Source organism: Sus scrofa, chromosome 18, assembly GCF_000003025.6.
Source record: "Sus scrofa isolate TJ Tabasco breed Duroc chromosome 18, Sscrofa11.1, whole genome shotgun sequence".
Taxonomy (NCBI): domain Eukaryota; kingdom Metazoa; phylum Chordata; class Mammalia; order Artiodactyla; family Suidae; genus Sus; species Sus scrofa.
In genome coordinates, this window is record NC_010460.4 from 47314841 (window position 1) to 47332391 (window position 17551).

The 17551-nt window shown below is 42.4% G+C and overlaps 1 protein-coding gene across 3 annotated transcripts in view; it reads left to right on the forward strand.

Moving 5' to 3' along the window:
- OSBPL3 (oxysterol binding protein like 3) overlaps nucleotides 1-17551 on the forward strand; it is a 192946-nt gene that overhangs the window by 16538 nt on the left and 158857 nt on the right. The window contains exon 1 of one of the 3 annotated variants that reach the window (XM_021079018.1): nucleotides 13925-17023. The exons of the other annotated variants lie outside the window; for them this stretch is intronic. The gene's annotated coding sequence lies outside the window, so the exon portion shown is untranslated. Of the gene's footprint in view, nucleotides 1-13924; nucleotides 17024-17551 lie in introns of those variants that run through there. 3 annotated transcript variants of the gene reach the window in all.

A 17551-nucleotide genomic window follows, 5' to 3' on the forward strand; every position in this document is an offset into this window, starting at 1 on the left:
TATACTTTGAGTTATGATCCAATAGGACTTTAGTTGGTGCTCAAATTGTTCCAGCCTCACCCAGGAGGTGTCCTTTCATTTAGCGCCTAGAGCCCTTTGACCTATAACCCCATCATTGTCAGTTTTTTGGAGCACATCCCTACTTCCCGGCACTGCATGGTGCTCTAGCTTCACCTTGTATAATTCCTGCTGAGCCCTGGAATCAGGTTTTTAATGTTGGTCTTGGTCCACGAAAAGGATGTCACTGTCCACCGGAGTCACCACCCACAGTGGAAAACCATTTGCACCTGTCTCTTTAAAAATAAGGCACCTTGGAAGGTGAAATGGTTTATCCCGGGTTATACACAGCTGGGGTCAAGGCCAGGTGCTCTGGCCTTCTCGTCCTGTGCCTCTTCTGCCGCTCGATGCGCATGCCTCATTCAGAACTCCCACCCCACCCACATCCTTGGGTGTAGGCAGTCGGCTGTGAACTCAGCTACTGTCTGCTCAGGACCGAGATCAGCAAAAAGGGGCCAAGAATCATTAGTTCTAGATTAAAAAAAAAAAACTTACGTGAAAGTTTGATTATTCATATCCTTGCTTGCTTTCCTTCTTGCCAACTACCTTCTGCAAATTTCCCTGCTTATTAGCACCTTTACCTGAAGGTGGGCAAGATAAGCTCAGAAATGTAATTAGAACTTTGACAGGGAGCTCCTGTGTGGCGCAGCAGAAGCAGATCCGACTAGTATCCATGAGGATGCCGGTTTGATCCCTGGCCTCGCTCAGTGGGTGGGTTAAGGATCCAGCGTTGCGGTGAGCTGTGGTGTAGGTGGCAGATGTGGCTCGGATCTTGCGTGGCTGTGGCTGTGGTGTAGGCCTGCAGTTGAAGCTCTGATTTGACCCCTCACCTGGGAATTTCCACGTGCCGCAGGTGCAGACCTAAAAAAAAAAAGCGAGAGAGAGAAAACAAAATTTACAGCATTGCATCTTTTTTCTTGTTTCTTTTTGGAGGGGCTGCCTCCTCGGTGACATTTCTGTGCAAAACCACTTTTGGATCTTGAACGACATGAACTGTTATGGGTTATCCGAGAATTTTAATCATCTTTTTGGTGCGTCCTCTTACGACAGGAAGTTGAAAGTTGGCGGCAAAGTCACCTCTCTCTGGGTGCTGCCTTGCCTTCCAGTCTTTTCCCTTTGCTGTACTGCCTTTTTGAGATCAAGTTAAAAATGAATTACTGCTAAGTTCAGAAGAGAACAGGTGTTTGGGTCTGCTCACCAGCCTCAGATGGCCTGTTATTTCTGTATTTCCCAAATAGAAAAGTTTTTTTAAAAATCTGTCTCCATCAACACCGACAATGGTATTTACTATGTGTTAATTTTATTTTGTCCATGTCCTGTGTTTATTTGAAGCACTGCTCACCTAGTTCAGTGCCATCCATTTTTTTTTCCCCTTTTTTTTAATCTCCAAAATTTGTCTGGCTGTGGGTAAGATTCACAAAAGCCATTTTGATTGGGTTTCTCATTCATTTATATTCTACATAAGTCGGGCATGCCTTTGTGTTATGGGGTGTTTTTAGAAGACTAATGAGGTGGAAGGATTTGTGTTTCATTTGCCTTGGTTTCCCTCTATTCAGACACCTGCGTTTGCCATTAATTACTACTCCCATGGTGCTCTCTCTGTCTTTGTTGTGCAGTGTTTGAAAATAATATTGGGAGAGAAGCCGGGTGCTAAAGCACATATCTGTGTTGTAATAAATAGTCTGGGTTTTTTTTTTTTTTTTTTTCATTTAAGAGTAATTGTTATTTTTGGTACCAATTTGAGGAGGTTGTTTCTTTTCATCTTTTTCTGTTTTTTCCCTGAAGCTGATCTCTTGTGGTCACCTCATTTTTTCCCCCCGTTAAACCATTCTGAATACCGCTGTGACTCCTGCATTGTTTTAAGAAATTGAAAACTGCTTTCTCTGGCTCTCTTTTTGATAGTAGGCTCTTGGGTCAGTTGGATTTGCAAGAGGCTAACAATCACCATGACGTTTAAAAAACATTTATTCATGAAAGGTATTTTGTTATATTTTATGTTATTTTTGGCTGCACCTGAGGCATGTGGAAGTTTCCAGGCCAAGGGGTGGAACCAACCCCACAGCAGTGACTTGAGCTCCTGCAGTGACAATGCCAGATCCTTACCCTGATGTTCTATAAGGAAACTCCATGAAAGATATTAAAAATTTTTTTTATTATAGTTCATTTACAGTGCCATGAAAGATATTTTAAAAGGAATATATTCCGTTTTGGAGGTTTAGCCTACCACTTTTATCTTGTTTTAGGTAAATGTTTTACTGAAACATACCATACTTGGAAGTTCCCACTATGACTCAGTGGTAACAAGCCCAGCTAGTATCCACGAGGATGCCGGTTTGGTTCCTGGCTTCACTCAGTGGGCTAAGGATCCGGCGTTGCTGTGAGCTGTGGTATAGGACCCAGATGCAGCTTGAATCCTGTGTTGCTGTGGCTGTGGTGTAGGCCAGCAGCTGTCGCTCCGATTTGACCCCTAGGCTGGGAGCTTCCATGTGTTGTAGGGGCAGGCCCTAAAAAGCAAAAAATTACATAAAGAAAGAAAGAAAGAAAAGTACCATACTTGCAGAAAAGTATACAAAGCACAATTATATCGTGTAATGAGTTTTTTCAAGATGAACACATCTATGTACCAGGCACATAGATCAAGACACAGGATGTTACCAGCTCCTTAGGAGCCTCCTCGTGGGGTCACCGGTCCCCATGCCTACCCCCCCCCCCCCGATTTTTAACACCATCAGATTAGCTTTGCTGGTTTGGGGCTTTGTATAAATGGAATCAGATAGACTCTTTGGGTCTGTAAGATTCTCTCCCATTTTGGTGGTAGTTTGTCCATTCCCCCTGTTAGAATTCCGCTGTGTGAATACCTTGGTCTGTCCATTCTGCTGTTGATAAACGTTTAGGCTTTTCCCGTTTTAGGCTGTTACAATGAATGCTGCTGCCAACATTGTTGTACATAGCTTTTTGAGAGAAAAAAAAAAGTATGCTTTAAAAAAGAAGTCGAATATATGATATACCTAGGGGTAGAATTTCTAGGACACAGGATTAGCATATGTGTGACTTTAGCTGATTCCCCCAAATAGGTTTCCAAAGTGGTCGTACTGCTTTCTTCGCCTGTGTATGAGAGTTCTGGTTGATCTACAGCCACACCTGACATTTTCTCCCTTTTTCATTTTGGCCATTCTGTTGGATGTTTAATGCTATCTTGTGATTTTTAAGCTGCATTTCCTTGATTAGTAAAAAAGCCAACCCCCTTTTCATGGGTTTATTGGACATTAATACATTGCTTTAAAAAACATTTTGGTCTTGCTTATGTTCTTCAGTCATTAAGTCACAACCAAGATTTCAGTGTTAAATAACACTAAACAAAAAACTTAGACGAGGGATTCAGTAGCATTAATTAAGCTGTGATAATGAACTTCTAGGCCAGGGAGCAAGTCCCCAGAGTGTTACTATATTTTATTGTCCCCATCACTAGATTTATAGCGTTTTGGAAGGTTTCAGGACACATGCAATTGGAAAGTCACATTTAAAATTTCTTATTTGCTCTTTCATTTCACATTGAGTGAGTGAATGGGTGGGACGGCATCGTAAGGGATGCTAAGATGGAAAATTTGGTCTCAGCATTTTACGAAGCTCATACGTGTACATGGCAGAGTGAAACGATGCTATTATAAAGCTTTAAAACTGTGCCCTGAATGCCCCGAAGGAGGGTTCAGTCCTCTGAGAGGAATACAGGAACATTTCATACACACTGAAATGCCTTTGAACTTGACGGTCAAACATTTTTGTGACTAGGGGTGGAAGGAATAGGCATTTCCCAAAATGTAGCCCATTCGAGGAGTAGCTAGCATTTCAGAATGGCTGGATCATCAGATGTGCAGAGGGAGAGACAGGAAGTAAAGGGGAGAGAAATACATTTTCTTGCTATTCAGAGAGAGACTGTCAAGCAAAAAAGGAAAAAAAAAAAAACCTCATGAGGACATCAAATTAAAACATACAGTGATGTCTTTTTTTTTTTTTTTGCAATCATATTGGCTGAGATTCAACAATAGTGTTTGACAGAAGATTCTATTGACAATTGTGTGGAGAAATGGTCTCCATTTACGGCTGGAAGGAGAATAAATTGCTGCAAATCTCTATGCAGGACAAGGTGGCAGTCGTTTTCAGATTTGGAAATGTGTATACTTTTTGACCCAGCAATTCTTTTAGAAATGCACCTTGTAGATATGCTCATACACGAGCAAAGACTGTAGCAGTAAACAATTGGAAATACCGTGAATGTAGGACGTTAAATAAATCTTGGTTCCTCCATTCAATGGCTTTTCATGCAGCCAATGAAAAGAACTGGGGAGCTCCCTCTCTATGGACATAAGGATATGAAACAATCTCCAAGACATATTGTTAAGCCAGAATAAAGGAACATATAAAATAGTGAATAGTATGATAGCGTTTGTAGAAGAATTGGGGGAAAGTGCACATGCATCTGAAAAAAAAAATGAGATTGATTACATTAGTTGCTTCCTGAGAGGAGAAAGGAATGAAGGATTTTTTACTGGACACCCTTTTGCAGCTTTGGAATCTTCAACCATGTGAATGTGCTACCTAATCAAAGTAAATAACTGGGCTCCTTCCACGAAAATTAGGAAATCAGATTCATAGAGGGCTTTGAATTGCAGTCGAACAATTATATATTTTTGCATAGTCTGTTAGGGTTTATGAATTCTTTTCAATGTATTTTTTTTTTTTTTTTTTTTTTTTTTTTTTTTTTTTTTTTTTTTTTTTTTTTTTTTTTTTTTTTTTTTTTTTTTTTTTTTTTTTTTTTTTTTTTTTTTTTTTTTTTTTTTTTTTTTTTTTTTTTTTTTTTTTTTTTTTTTTTTTTTTTTTTTTTTTTTTTTTTTTTTTTTTTTTTTTTTTTTTTTTTTTTTTTTTGTTTTATGAATTCTTTCAAGTGGATACCTTTATTTAATCTTCGCAGTCGTCACTTGAGAAAGCAGTTTTAATTTCTGTTTTACATATGATAAAGCTGAGACTTAGGTATTTAAGCGATCGGCACAAAATCTTTTAGTGGCTTATAATAGATTTGAGAATGTTGAGTGTGTCATTTAAGGAATACCTTCATTCACTAGAATTTTATTAAAAGGACAAAAGGCAAAAATACTAGAGTATTTTTAAGCTGATTGAGTAAGTACTGATTAATAGCAGTTGAATCTTAGTGATTTGAGAAGTGTTTATTAGCAATTTTTACCTGGATTTTTACCTATGTACCGCATTCCTGCTGCAATCAAGTCTAAGGTGTTCAGTCTAGATGAGAGCTTGTTTTCAAACTCCGTCGCTGAGTGAAAAAGGCGAAATTCATTAAGAAGGAGGTGATTAAAGGCTTGACAAGTTTTTGCATAATGCAACCTGTGGGTTTGTTTTGGAAATGTGGAAATGCAATTTTTTTTTTAAATTGATGGGAAGAATTTGTGTCTCACAAACCTTAGGTGATGATGGCAAATTTTTTCTTTTTGTGTCTGTTCTGCCAGGATCTCGGCAGAGACCACATGAGTGCATTATGTTGCTTCAGTAGCATTTCCTTTCAGAGTATTAAATTCCTCTTTTATCAGGAGCAAGGGGCCTATTCAGATATAGACACTGGAACTTTCTAGAATGGTTTGAGTAATACTTGGTCTTATTTGACCTTCATAGCAGCAGGCAAGGCAGATAGAATATGATTTATTGCAGTTATTCTGATGCTCAGCTGGAATATTCTATTGAGTATTTAATATTGGGGGGGGGCAAAGCTTCAATAAGGACAACAAAAAAAATGTGAAAGGGAGTTCCCGTCGTGGCGCAGTGGTTGGCGAATCCGACTAGGAACCATGAGGTTGCGGGTTCGATCCCTGCCCTTGCTCAGTGGGTTAACGATCCGGTGTTGCCATGAGCTGTGGTGTAGGTCGCAGACGCGGCTCGGATCCAGCGTTGCTGTGGCTCTGGTGTAGGCTGGCGGCTACAGCTCCGATTGGACCCCTAGCCTGGGAATCTCCATATGCCGCAGGAGCGGCCCAAGATATGACAAAAAGACAAAAAAAAAAAAAAAATGTGAAAGAATATGAACAGGTCAGCTCAAGATCTCAGCACTGCAATGAGTGGAGCTGACCATAAACTCAGGAACTAGAAATTCAGTAGAACAAACAAACAAAGAGAACCAATTCTATTTAAAAACATTTTTTTTTTGTTGGGCCTGCAGCATGCAGAAGTTCCCAGACCAGGGATTGAACCCGTGCCACAGCAGTAACCAGAGGCACAGCAGCGACAATGTAGGATCCTTAACCCCACTGAGCCACTAAGGAACTGTAAGAGAACCTATTTTAGATCGGAATTTGAACACACCAAAGGAGCTGTGTGAGAGGAAAGTAATGGCTGAGGGGGGTGAAAGAGTTTAAAAAAAAAAAAAAAAAAGAGGAACAAAACAGTGTATCTTCACCGAAAAGTAAAATTTGATTGTTAACATGAAATTACATTAGGAGGAGTTCCTTTCGTGGTTCAACAGTTAATGAAGCCAGCTAGGATCCAGGAGGATGAATTTGATCCCTGGCCTCACTTAGTGGGTTAAGGATCCAGTGTTGCCATGTGCTGTGGTGTAGGTTGCAAACTCGGCTTGGATCCTGCATGGCTGTGGCTGTGGCCGGCGTCTGTAGCTCTGATTCGACCCCTGGCCTGGGAACCTCCATATGCTGTGGATGCAGCCCTAAAAAGCAAAAAAAAAAAAAAAAAAAAAAAAAAAAAAAAGCAATAAAAGAAATTATATTAGGAGCTAAGACAGCTGGGAATGATCACAAAATGTAGAAAAAAGGCCAGATTCACAAGGAAGAAGGCAAAGAATCTGAAACTTTTAATTCTAACAATGAGACCAACTTTGTAAACAGAAAAACCTTCTATGAGAAATGTATGCATTGTATGTACCAGACAGATAAAGGAAGATTGCTCATTTGATAGTTAAGAGAAGACATGAAAACAGCAATAGATATTCTAGTGTTTTACCTTTCCATTTTCGTAACAACAAATACCTGGAGTAAGCAGGTGGGAAATAAAGCCAGAGGAGGGAAAACTGATGAAGAATTTTTTAAGCGATATTCTAATCTGAGTGGCTGGATGCCTTCGTTGATAAGATAGTCTGCCCACTGGCAGCTTCTGCAGATGTGGAGATATCTCAGCATTTCAGAAAAGGGCTGGTTAGTTGGGATCCCGTTTGGTACCCTCGAGGCTGGGTCAGGGGTCGCCCTGGGACAGGCTTTGCGGTATTTCAGTCACAGAGCAGTTTTACTGAAGCCTTTATATGACGGACTGGGTTTGCAGGCGACGGGATTGAGCCCTGAGTTCATACAAGGTGTCGGCCTCTGGGTCGCTCTCATCCTGGAGGAGTCAATCAGTACTTTTCTGGAAGATTGAGTCAAAGCCTGGTAGAAATGGACCTTTTTATTGGTGGTCCGGAATACGAAGTGGGAATCACGCGATCTGAGTTTGCAGATGGTGCATCCAGTTGGTGAGCTGGAGGTTGGACAACAGCGCTGCAAGTGCAGGGCTTTCTCTGCGGGACCAGCAGATAGTTTGTGGGAAGAAATCTGTGATCACAGGTGCGGAGCTGTGCGGCAGTGTCTGTGCTGAGGCACCTTGATGTCTGTGTGTTTTCAAAAACACTCATTCCGTGGACATTTACGGAGGGGTTGCCAATGTGCCAGGACCCCTGTATGTCCCAGGGATACAGCAGTGAACAAAGGCTTGCCTTGGAGGAGTTTGCATTATCGGCAAATGTATATGCCAGGTGATATTAAGTGCCATGGAAAACATGAAAGCAGGGCTAAGAGAACGTGAAAGTAGGCGGGATGGTTTGCTGTTTGATGTCACGTGGAGTCCTCAAAAGCCTCTCTGATCAGATGACATTTGAGCAGAGGCTTGAAGAGACAGAGGAAGCACAGACTACACAAATGGCTGGGGAAGGAGCAGCATAGGGAGGTGAAATAGGATGTGCAAAGGCCCAGGGGCAGAAGAGTGCTTGAGTGTTGGAAGCATAAGGGGCCCAGTGTGGGTTTGTGGAAGGAAGTGGAGAGAAGCAGCAGAGGAGATAAAAGACGCATGAAACGAAATGTATTGCGTTTGTGTATGAGGAGGGGCCAGAGGAAGTCGCTGTGGGAGGCAGAATGCGCATATGAGAGATGAGATCTTAGAAGTAGTGGCAGAGTAATTGATGGATGCTACTTGACTAATCGGGTAACCAGGAGCATCTTTGTGGGAAGAAGTGCATACAGGTAGAGAAAAGAGACATCCACTGGCACGTTCAGAGCAAGAGTCTAGTCCACGGAAAGAGAGTGCCTGTCTAGAAGCATCTTTAAACTGAGGGACAGGCAGGAGCCCTGGGAGTGTATGTCGCATGGGAACATGGCTGAGACAGAATATGTAGGTGTGTGCAGGAGAAAGAGAGGTTGGTGATGGAAACCGGCCCTTTCTCCAGAGTGGTAGGAAGAGGACAAGCGTAGGGACTGCCCCGTGTACCCCAGAGGTCACCAGAGCTTCCCAAAGGCCACAGCAGTGAAGGCATTTGTGGAGTCCAAGACTTGGCCATGGCAGAGCTAGGACTCCAGAACAATGCTTGGGACTCTGAGTCAGTCCCTCATTCTGTTAAAATGAGAAATGTGTGAGTGTGAAATGGGGAAAATGCTTCTGAGACACCGGAATGTAGAATCACTGGTATACAGTGTGAACTCCTTGATGGAAATAAATAACTAGAAAACATTTGGGGATGGAATGCAACAGAAGTTTATAATAGTTATCGCTAGATGGTGGAATTACAGGTCATATCAATGTATGTTTTTTAATACTTTTCTGTGTTTTCTAAAATTCCTAAGTACAAGGAACATGTATTACATTTCTTGATCAAAAAAGAGAACTGGATGAACCTGTAGTCTACTGGTTTTTGTTTAGGTAAGAATTGCCTTTATGGGAGTTCCTGCTGTGCTGTGGTGGGTTAAGAATCCAACTGCAGCAGCTCGCTGCATATTAATATATTTGAATGTATTAATCAAAAAATAATTTACTGGGAGCCTCTTTTGTGACAGACACTGCTCAAGTACTAGGTGTATGTATATCGCTGGGAAAAAAAAATCCCCGTTCTCTTGAAACGTCTGATGACGAAGGGTATCAGGGGTCTTTGAAGTCATGATTGTGGAGGATGCAATTGCATTTTCCTTAACAACCCAACTGCTTTATCTTTCACTCTGTTTTGATCTATCCCCTTGGGATAAATATCCCATCCCTTTAGTGTCGTTAGTAAGAATCCTTGGCCAGGGAGACCTCTTATCAGACCCAGTATGATATTTCTTATGCTCTTTAAAAAAAGAAATCCTTCCATCCTTGTACTTTCTAGGTAACATAGTTTGGTGGTCATATTCCCACTAAAACATTTTCCAGTTTTGAAATTAAAGATAGTCTTCAATGCAGAATGATTTGTTTGTTTGTTTGCTTAGGGTCCAAGTTTTTTTGTTTTTTTTGTTGTTTTTTTTTTTTTGTCTTTTTGCTATTTCTTGGGCTGCTCCGCGCATATGGAGGTTCCAGGTAGGGTCGAATCTGAGCTGTAGCCCCAGCCTACGCCAGAGCCACAGCAACTCGGATCCGAGCTGCGTCTGCAACCTACACCACAGCTCATGGCAACGCCGGATCGTTAACCCACTGAGCAAGGGCAGGGACTGAACCCGCAACCTCATGGTTCCTAGTCGGATTCGTTAACCACTGCGCCACGACGGGAACTCCGGGTCCAAGTTTTTTGTTCTTTTTTCTGTTTGGGTAGAACTTAAGTTTATTGGCAGGACTTGCCTCTTTGCACCCCTCCCCCCACTTTTTTTTTCTGGTCTGTGTAAGAGAATTGTCCAGGCAGCACTGAGCAATAATATGGTGGGGGAGTTCCCATCATGGCGCAGTGGTTAACGAATCCGACTAGGAACCATGAGGTTGCGGGTTCCATCCCGGGCCTCGCTCAGTGGGTTAAGGACCCAGCGTTGCCATGAGCTGTGGTGTAGGTCGCGGACATGGCTCAGATCCCGCATCGCTGTGGCCCTGGTGTAGGCTGGTGGCTCCAGCTCCGATTCGACCCCTAGCCTGGGAACCTCCATATGCTGTGGGAAGCGGCCCTAGAAAAGGCAAAAAGATAAAAATAATAATAACAATAATAACTATAATAATAATAACAACAGTAGTAATAGTAATATGGTTGGAATGGTAAGAGTGCTCTTTGTCTGCATCCTTTCTTTGGAGCAGAAACGCCCAGCTTAAACGGGTCTCTGGTGACTGCGTTCGTATGAATTCAAGTAGCGTAAATGATTCCTGGCATGAGTACCTGCAATGACATATTCATCATGTGGAACTTCTAAAGCTATTTTGGTTTGACTGCAAATGTTTGACATCCTTATGAAGAAAGAATTAAAAAGTACTAGTCTCTCTCTTGGTGCAGGGAATAAATAATAACTTCATGTCTAAAGATATCTTAATTTGCAAAAAAAATTAATCCAAAGTGTTTGACTAGACAGATGTTTCCTAACTTAATCAAGCAGCTAGATGCCTCCTGGGGTTTGAGGCAGTGTTTTGGCTTGAGAGGCTGTCCATTTGCACACCAGAGCTCCTTTGTTTGCTTGCATGAAAACGGTGGTCTCGGGGAAGACAGTAGAATATACCGTGGATGAGGAAGAAAGGTCTTGGAGGGAAAAGCGTTCTCTGATCTTTGGGGGCTTTTCTCGCCTTTGTCAGATCCTTCTTCTGAGTCTGTTCTAAGGTCGGTTCCACTGACTGAGACAGTGTTTCGGGTTGGCTGTCACTGGTGTGAAGTTGATTAGCACGAAGATTATTTTCTTCATGAACTATTTTGCCTAAAATTTTGTAGCAAGGGTTATCCTCTGAGACACACGCTGATCTCCTGGTTCCCACCGTTGGACATTTAGCAGCGTGCAATGACCAGATGGCAATGACTATTTATAAAACGGCCTCAGTTATGCCTTGGTCTAAAGTGACTTGGAATTTTTTTTCTCTTTCCCCTCCCTCCCTTTCTCCTTCCCTCCTTCCGCACTCCCTTCCTTCCTCACTTCATCAGTAATACAGGCGGACAGCTTTTTGATGCACCTCATCTTTTTCCTGTGAATCTCTTTGGTTTTCCTACTGAGAATAATAAGTGCTCCATTAATAAGCTCCCATTTAAGGTGAAGGTTGAAAATCGGGTTGTCATTCAGCAGCCATGCAATACTTTACCGTGTGATATTTAAAAATCAAGCTCTGAGCAACCTTCCCTGCAGGGGTGGGAAATTAGAAACTGGAATACCTTCCTTGAAAGCAACCCTAGGGAGGGGTTGCTTGATGTGGAAAGCTAGGGGCTAAACTCCCTGGCAGAGCTGGCAAATGGTCGGAGATCCGGAATCTAGCCGTAGACAGGTCACCAGAACGATTACAGTGATGGAGCAAAACTCCTCAGGTAAAGCTTTGCATCTTTTAAGGTCGGGTTACGTTTCAAAAAGCTCAGAGTTATTTGAGGTGAGGTGGGGTGGGGGGCAGGGACCTGGGGAGGCAGAGGGAATTAGGTGGGTGGGGAAATGCTTTCAGTCTGGGAACTCTGCTGATACTCTTGTCGACAGAGTCAGCTAATGGTTTACAGATTGATTGTAAGGGCTGGGCAATCTTGGATGTCACCTAAACATCATCTCCTTCGGGCTGATGGAATACACAGGGTTCAGAATGTCGTACGGTGATGTCTGTATTCAGATGCCTGGCCGGAGTTACCTTGAACTGGGTGGAAATTCCTAGTTACCTGATCTCACCTGAGGCTTTCCTTATTGGTGGAGCAACACCTGGAAGTTCCTCCCATGGCATGTTTTGCTTAAGGATCCTAAAAATAATTTTTCAGAGTGGAAGATGAGACCACAGCTTCTGGGGTTCCTGAGGTTCCGTCTGCTACCGTGCATTGTACTGAGGGTCAGGGAATTCTCGCGGCAGACCTGGATCACCGGGCCTGCGCTTCGTGGAACATGACACTGGACCCATCTGGAGTCGCTGCGTCTTCGTTTCCTTGTCCCTAAAGGAAAAGGTTGAACCCCGTCTGTTTTGCTTCGCTGTGTAAATGCTTTCCTTTAATTCTGTCTACAGTATTGATCCTAGCCCAACGTAAATATTGGTCTTGTTGAATAGAATTTTGTGCCTGGGCAGTTCAAGTGCCTCTTGACTAGTGCGTTGGAAGACTACCATGCCCCCCGAGCTCCTTTTTCTGAGCGTGAAAGGCCCCTCTGCATTCACGCCTGTTCTTCCTGTTAGTTATTCGGTGATATACTCCTGTTAATCATAGCCCCAAGTGTTGCTGTTAACAACACAAAAGCGCTCTACAGTCTCATTCATGCATGAATAAAATGATCCTCTTTTACGTTTTTTTTTTTTTTTTTTTTTAATGAAACCATTGGCAGTCTTGTTGGAAGGGTTTATTCATTCAGGCTGAAAGATGTACCGTGGGTGTTATGTCTGATTTTGGAGAGCTTTTGCAGCAGGTTTATGTCTAGAGCGTTTTGTCTGTTTATTTATGTCTGTTTAGACTGAAATTAATACAGAGCTTTTCTTGCACAACCATGAGGATAATTTCCCCTCTTTGTCGTGCTCTTGGTCAGTCCTTCCATGGAGAGAAATGTGAAAGAGTATTTGTTTCTTGAAGCTCAGTTCGTGCATCTTTGTCAGTAAACTAGGGAACTTAGGGGAAAAAGACAACAACAGAACATCCTCTCGCACGCACGTGTGTGTGTGTGTGTGTACGATAATAAAGTTTAGGTCATAAACATTAATAGTCTTCTGACTTTTGTAATCCAGATTTCTTAGCTGACTCTAAAAGCATTTTGTGTTTTTCGTATCCACATTCATTGTCACGGACTCTCTGTATATTATTTAATATTACTGAGTGGCCTTTGTGGTTTGCATTTACTATTCATTTTTCCTTTTATTTTTGACTGGAAGGGATGCGAAGTTAAATATGAATCCTCTATGCACAATTGAAAAAGTAACTATTGATTTACTTTGCATTTGAGCAGGGAGTTGCTTTTATTTAAAGGCATTTTTATTTTTAGGAAAGTTGAAAACAGATCACCTGTGGATCCCCTTATGTTGGGCCTTTGGCTTTTTTGGGCCACACCTGTGGCCTATGAAAGTTCCCAGGCTAGGGGTCGAATCAGAGCTACAGCTGCCGGCCTACACCAGAGCCACAGCAAGAGCAGATCCAAGCTGCATCTGTGACCTACACCACAGCTTATAGCACCACTGGATCCTTAACCCACTGAGGGAGGCCAGGGTTCAAACCCACATCCTTATGGATACTAGTGGGGCTCGTTACTGCTGAGCCACAGCAGGAACTTCCTGCATGAGGTTTTGATTGATTTCTTTGACAGTTATTTCCACACCCCACATTTCTTCATTTTTCTCCTGCTTTCTATACCCTGAGGCCACAATCATCAGTAACTGGTGTTAGAAGAGTTATTTTCTTTCTTTTTGATAATTCTTAAGATTTACTCTCTTAGCAATGTTCAAATATGCAGTACAGTATTATTAACTGTAGTTACCATGCTGTATGTTACCTCCCCAAACTCATTTATTTTATAACTAGAAAGAATTTTGTACCTTTGACCCCCTTCACCCATTTTTCCCACCCCTCCCCATCTCTGGCACCTGCCAATCTGTTCTCTATGTCCAGGGACTCATCTTTTTTTTTTTTAATTCCACATATGAGTTCATACAGTATTTGTCTTTCTCTGTCAGACTTATTCCACTAAGCATAATGCCACTTGCTGCAAATGACAAGATTTCCTTCATTTTTATGACTGAATAATACTGCTTTGTATACATATATGGTGTTTTCTTTATCCATTCATCTATCAGTGGACAGTTAGGTTGTTCCCATATCTTGGCTGTTGGAAACAGTGCTTGCTCTGAACTTGGGAATGCACGTATCTTTCTAAATTAGCATTCTTTTTTTTTTTTTTAATAAATACCCACAAATGGAATGGCTGGATCTTATATGGTAGTTCTGTTTTTAATTTGTTGAGAAACTTCCATAGTTCTCCATAGTGGCTGCACCAATATTCAGCTCTACTGACTGGGCACAACGAAGGTTCCTATGTCCCCACATCCTCGCCAAGACTTGGTATTTTTGATAATATATCTCGTCTTTTTGATAATAGCCATTCTGACAGATGGGAGTGATATCCCCTTGTGGTTTTGATTTATGCTTCCCTGATGGTTAGTGATGTTGAGCATCTCTTCATGTGCCTGTTGGCCATTTCTATGTCTTTTTTGGAAGAATATCTATATAGGTACCCTGCGCACTTGTGATTGGAGTGTTTTTTGTTTTTTTTTTTGCAGTTGAGTTGTATGAGTTCTGTATATATTTTGTGTATTAACTCCTTATGAAATAGGTGATTTGCAAATATTAGGGGAATCTTTCTTTTTATGGGGGGGTGGATTTCACTATTAAATGAACCAGTATTAGTTGTGGGGCTTTGATACAATTTCATGTACATGCAACTTTGATCTGTTAAGTAAGGTTTAAGGCTTAGCTTTAGATAAATATGAAGCGAATTTTTTTTTTCAACTCGTTTGGTCTCTTGTGATTTTGCAACTTGACGTTGAGCTGTTGAGCCTTGACTTTAAAACGTCCTGTGTGTTGATCTGAGTTCCAGATTACATAAGCACTTTAATTCTGAGCAAACTTGTTCTGAATGGCCCTCTTTCTGTCCTTTTACTCATATCCTTGAACACGAAGTTTTACAGGCTTTGCATGTGTAACTCCGTTGTTTCTGCTTTAGCCTCTGAGAGTTTTGGTGAGCTTAATTTTTTTAATCTATCTTGATATCAAGACTTATAAGGACCTACGTGAATATCAGTGGAGACATTTTGATTCTCGAGAAATCCCCTTTTACCAGTATGTGTGTTGGTGTGTGTCTGTGTCTTTGTCGGTGTGTGTTGCCATGGGGGAATATTTGTTCCTGGAGCCTTGATTGCTTCCCTCAGTATTTTCTCTGGTAAATAAATGTGTGTGGTCAAGTTACATACTTTCTCCAGAACTTTTATCCTGGTGCTTAGAGCTTTTATAGAGTAAATATTATTAATGGCCTGCCTTGGGAACCTAACCATTTCTGTGGGAAAAATTAATTGCACATATCAAGCAGTTGATGTACAAACATACTTTTGGAGCCAGAGTCCTGGAAAACTGGGGGCTGCTTAAGTAGATCAAGAAGACCGGACTCTCCAGCTGGGGCTGTGTCCCTGTGATAAGGACTTGTCACTCAGTGAGTTCATTAATGTCGTTACCATCATTTTGAAGCGTAGCACCCACCAGCTATGGCATCTCTCAAAGGTCCCCGCTTCCTCTTTGTCCCACTTGAAAGGCCTGGTCCTATATTTACCGTAGAGTTGAATGATTTAGTCTTGTAATATCAGAGCTTGTTGGTGTGATAGATCCCTGAGCGGCAGGGAGAAAAGGCAGTTTGCGGCTCTAGGTTGAAGAAATCACCCTCGTTGGGATGTATGAAAGCAGATCTTCGGCTGGAGTCTTAGAACATAGAAACCGCAAGAGACTTTAGTTCCATTTTCTCACTTTGCGGACTAAGAAGTTGAGACCTAGAAATAACCTAAATGACCACTGTGTTAGTTGGGGTTCTCCTGAGAGCATAGCCTGAAGCAGGGAGTTGAGTGCAGGTAGTTTATTTGGAAAGGACCCCAGGAAGCAGAGTGAGGGAGCCGTGAGAATGGCAGGGAGGGACGAAAAGCCAATATGAGAGTGTGTTATGGGAATTCCCACTGTGGCTCAGCAGGTTAAGAACCTGACATAGTGTCCTGGAGGATGCGGGTTCAATGCTTGGCCTTGCTCAGTGGGTTAAAGACCCCATGTTGCCACAAACTGTGGCCTAGGTCGTGGATACGGCTGGGATTGGTGTTGCCGTGGCTGTGGTATAAGCTGGCAGCTGCAGGTCCAATTTGACCCTTAGCCTGGGAACTTACATATGTCTCAGGTGCGGCTCTAAAAGAAAACAAAAAAAGAGTGTGTTAGGAAGACTGAAATTGTAGGCAGTAGGGGCTCGATTCTGCTCCCAGATTCCTCCTTTGGAAAGCTAGGATGCTAGAGCATGGGTACACTGCCCCCATAGTCCCCTGGTTGATTGAGGTTATAACCTTGGCCTTTAATGCTCCCACACTTCTGGCTGCCCTTGCCTTTGGGCTGAGCTGGGGCCCAGCTTCAGAGAAGGCCCTGAAGAGCAAGGGAGACACCTGTATTTCCTGCGGTGGGAGCTGCCCGCCCGAATCTGCCCTACTTGGAACTCCCCACCATGGCTGGGCATGAGGGAGTCCGACAGGGGATAACTAGAGGGTGTGTGGCGAACACCATCACCAAAAGTGGCTTGATGACCTCAAATAAGCCCGTGGTATCACTGAATCAAAGACTCTCCACTGTAAGGACCATCGCTGATGTCTGAAGTACTAAGAAAGAAAATGCACCAGCAAGGAAGAAAAACAGGCTGCCAAGTAAACGCTGATGGCCATTAAATGTGAGACACACCTAATATTAGAGATGCTAAAACGTGGGGAAAAGCATGTCCTAGAATTGATGGAACTTAGTGTATGATGAATAGTGTGAAGCCGTGTTGTAGGTCTCTGTGACCTATTGTGGAAAGATAGCCAGAATGTTTTTTAACTAAAGACTACAGGACATATTAATGCAACAGTATGTAAAATAGTCCATTAATGTGTAAATAAACAGACCAATATATTCTAGGCGGATTCACAGTAAACTGCTAACGTTAATTCTCCCTAGTGCAGTGAGGTGACTCATGATGTTTTCATGAGGAGAATGTATGTGGGACCATGAAACTGACAAAGCAGAAATAAAGAAGTAACAGCCTAGAGAAACCACGACTTGTGGAGTCTTTTGGTAAGTCATTGGCAGATCATGAAAGTCAGGTCTAAAACCTCCTTCTGAGTATTGCTCAATTAAGTACTCTTCCGTCAGCTTCGCCATTTGGAATAACTGGTCTCCTTTGCTGAATCGTATGAAACCATATCCTTTGGGGTTTTTTGGTTGTCTTTGTTTTGTTTTGTTTCATCCATATACCTTTTTTTTTTTTTTTAAGGCTCTGCCTACAGCATATGGAAATTCCCGGGCTAGGGGTTGAATCAGAGCTGCAGTTGCTGGCCTACACCACAGCCACAGCAACGCCAGATCCATGTTGCACCTGTGACCTACACTGCAGCTCATGGCACTGCCAGATCCTTAACCCACTGACCGAGGCCAGGGATGGAACCCACATCCTCATGGATACTGGTTGGGTTCATTACTGCTGAGCAACAGTGGGTACTCCCTGCGTCCATATACTTTGTACACACATCTCAGGAAAGCTTTTATCCCCAGAGTCTCTCCCGTATGCCTGTCCAAAGAAGATGCTTCTGACCCCTTCCCCAC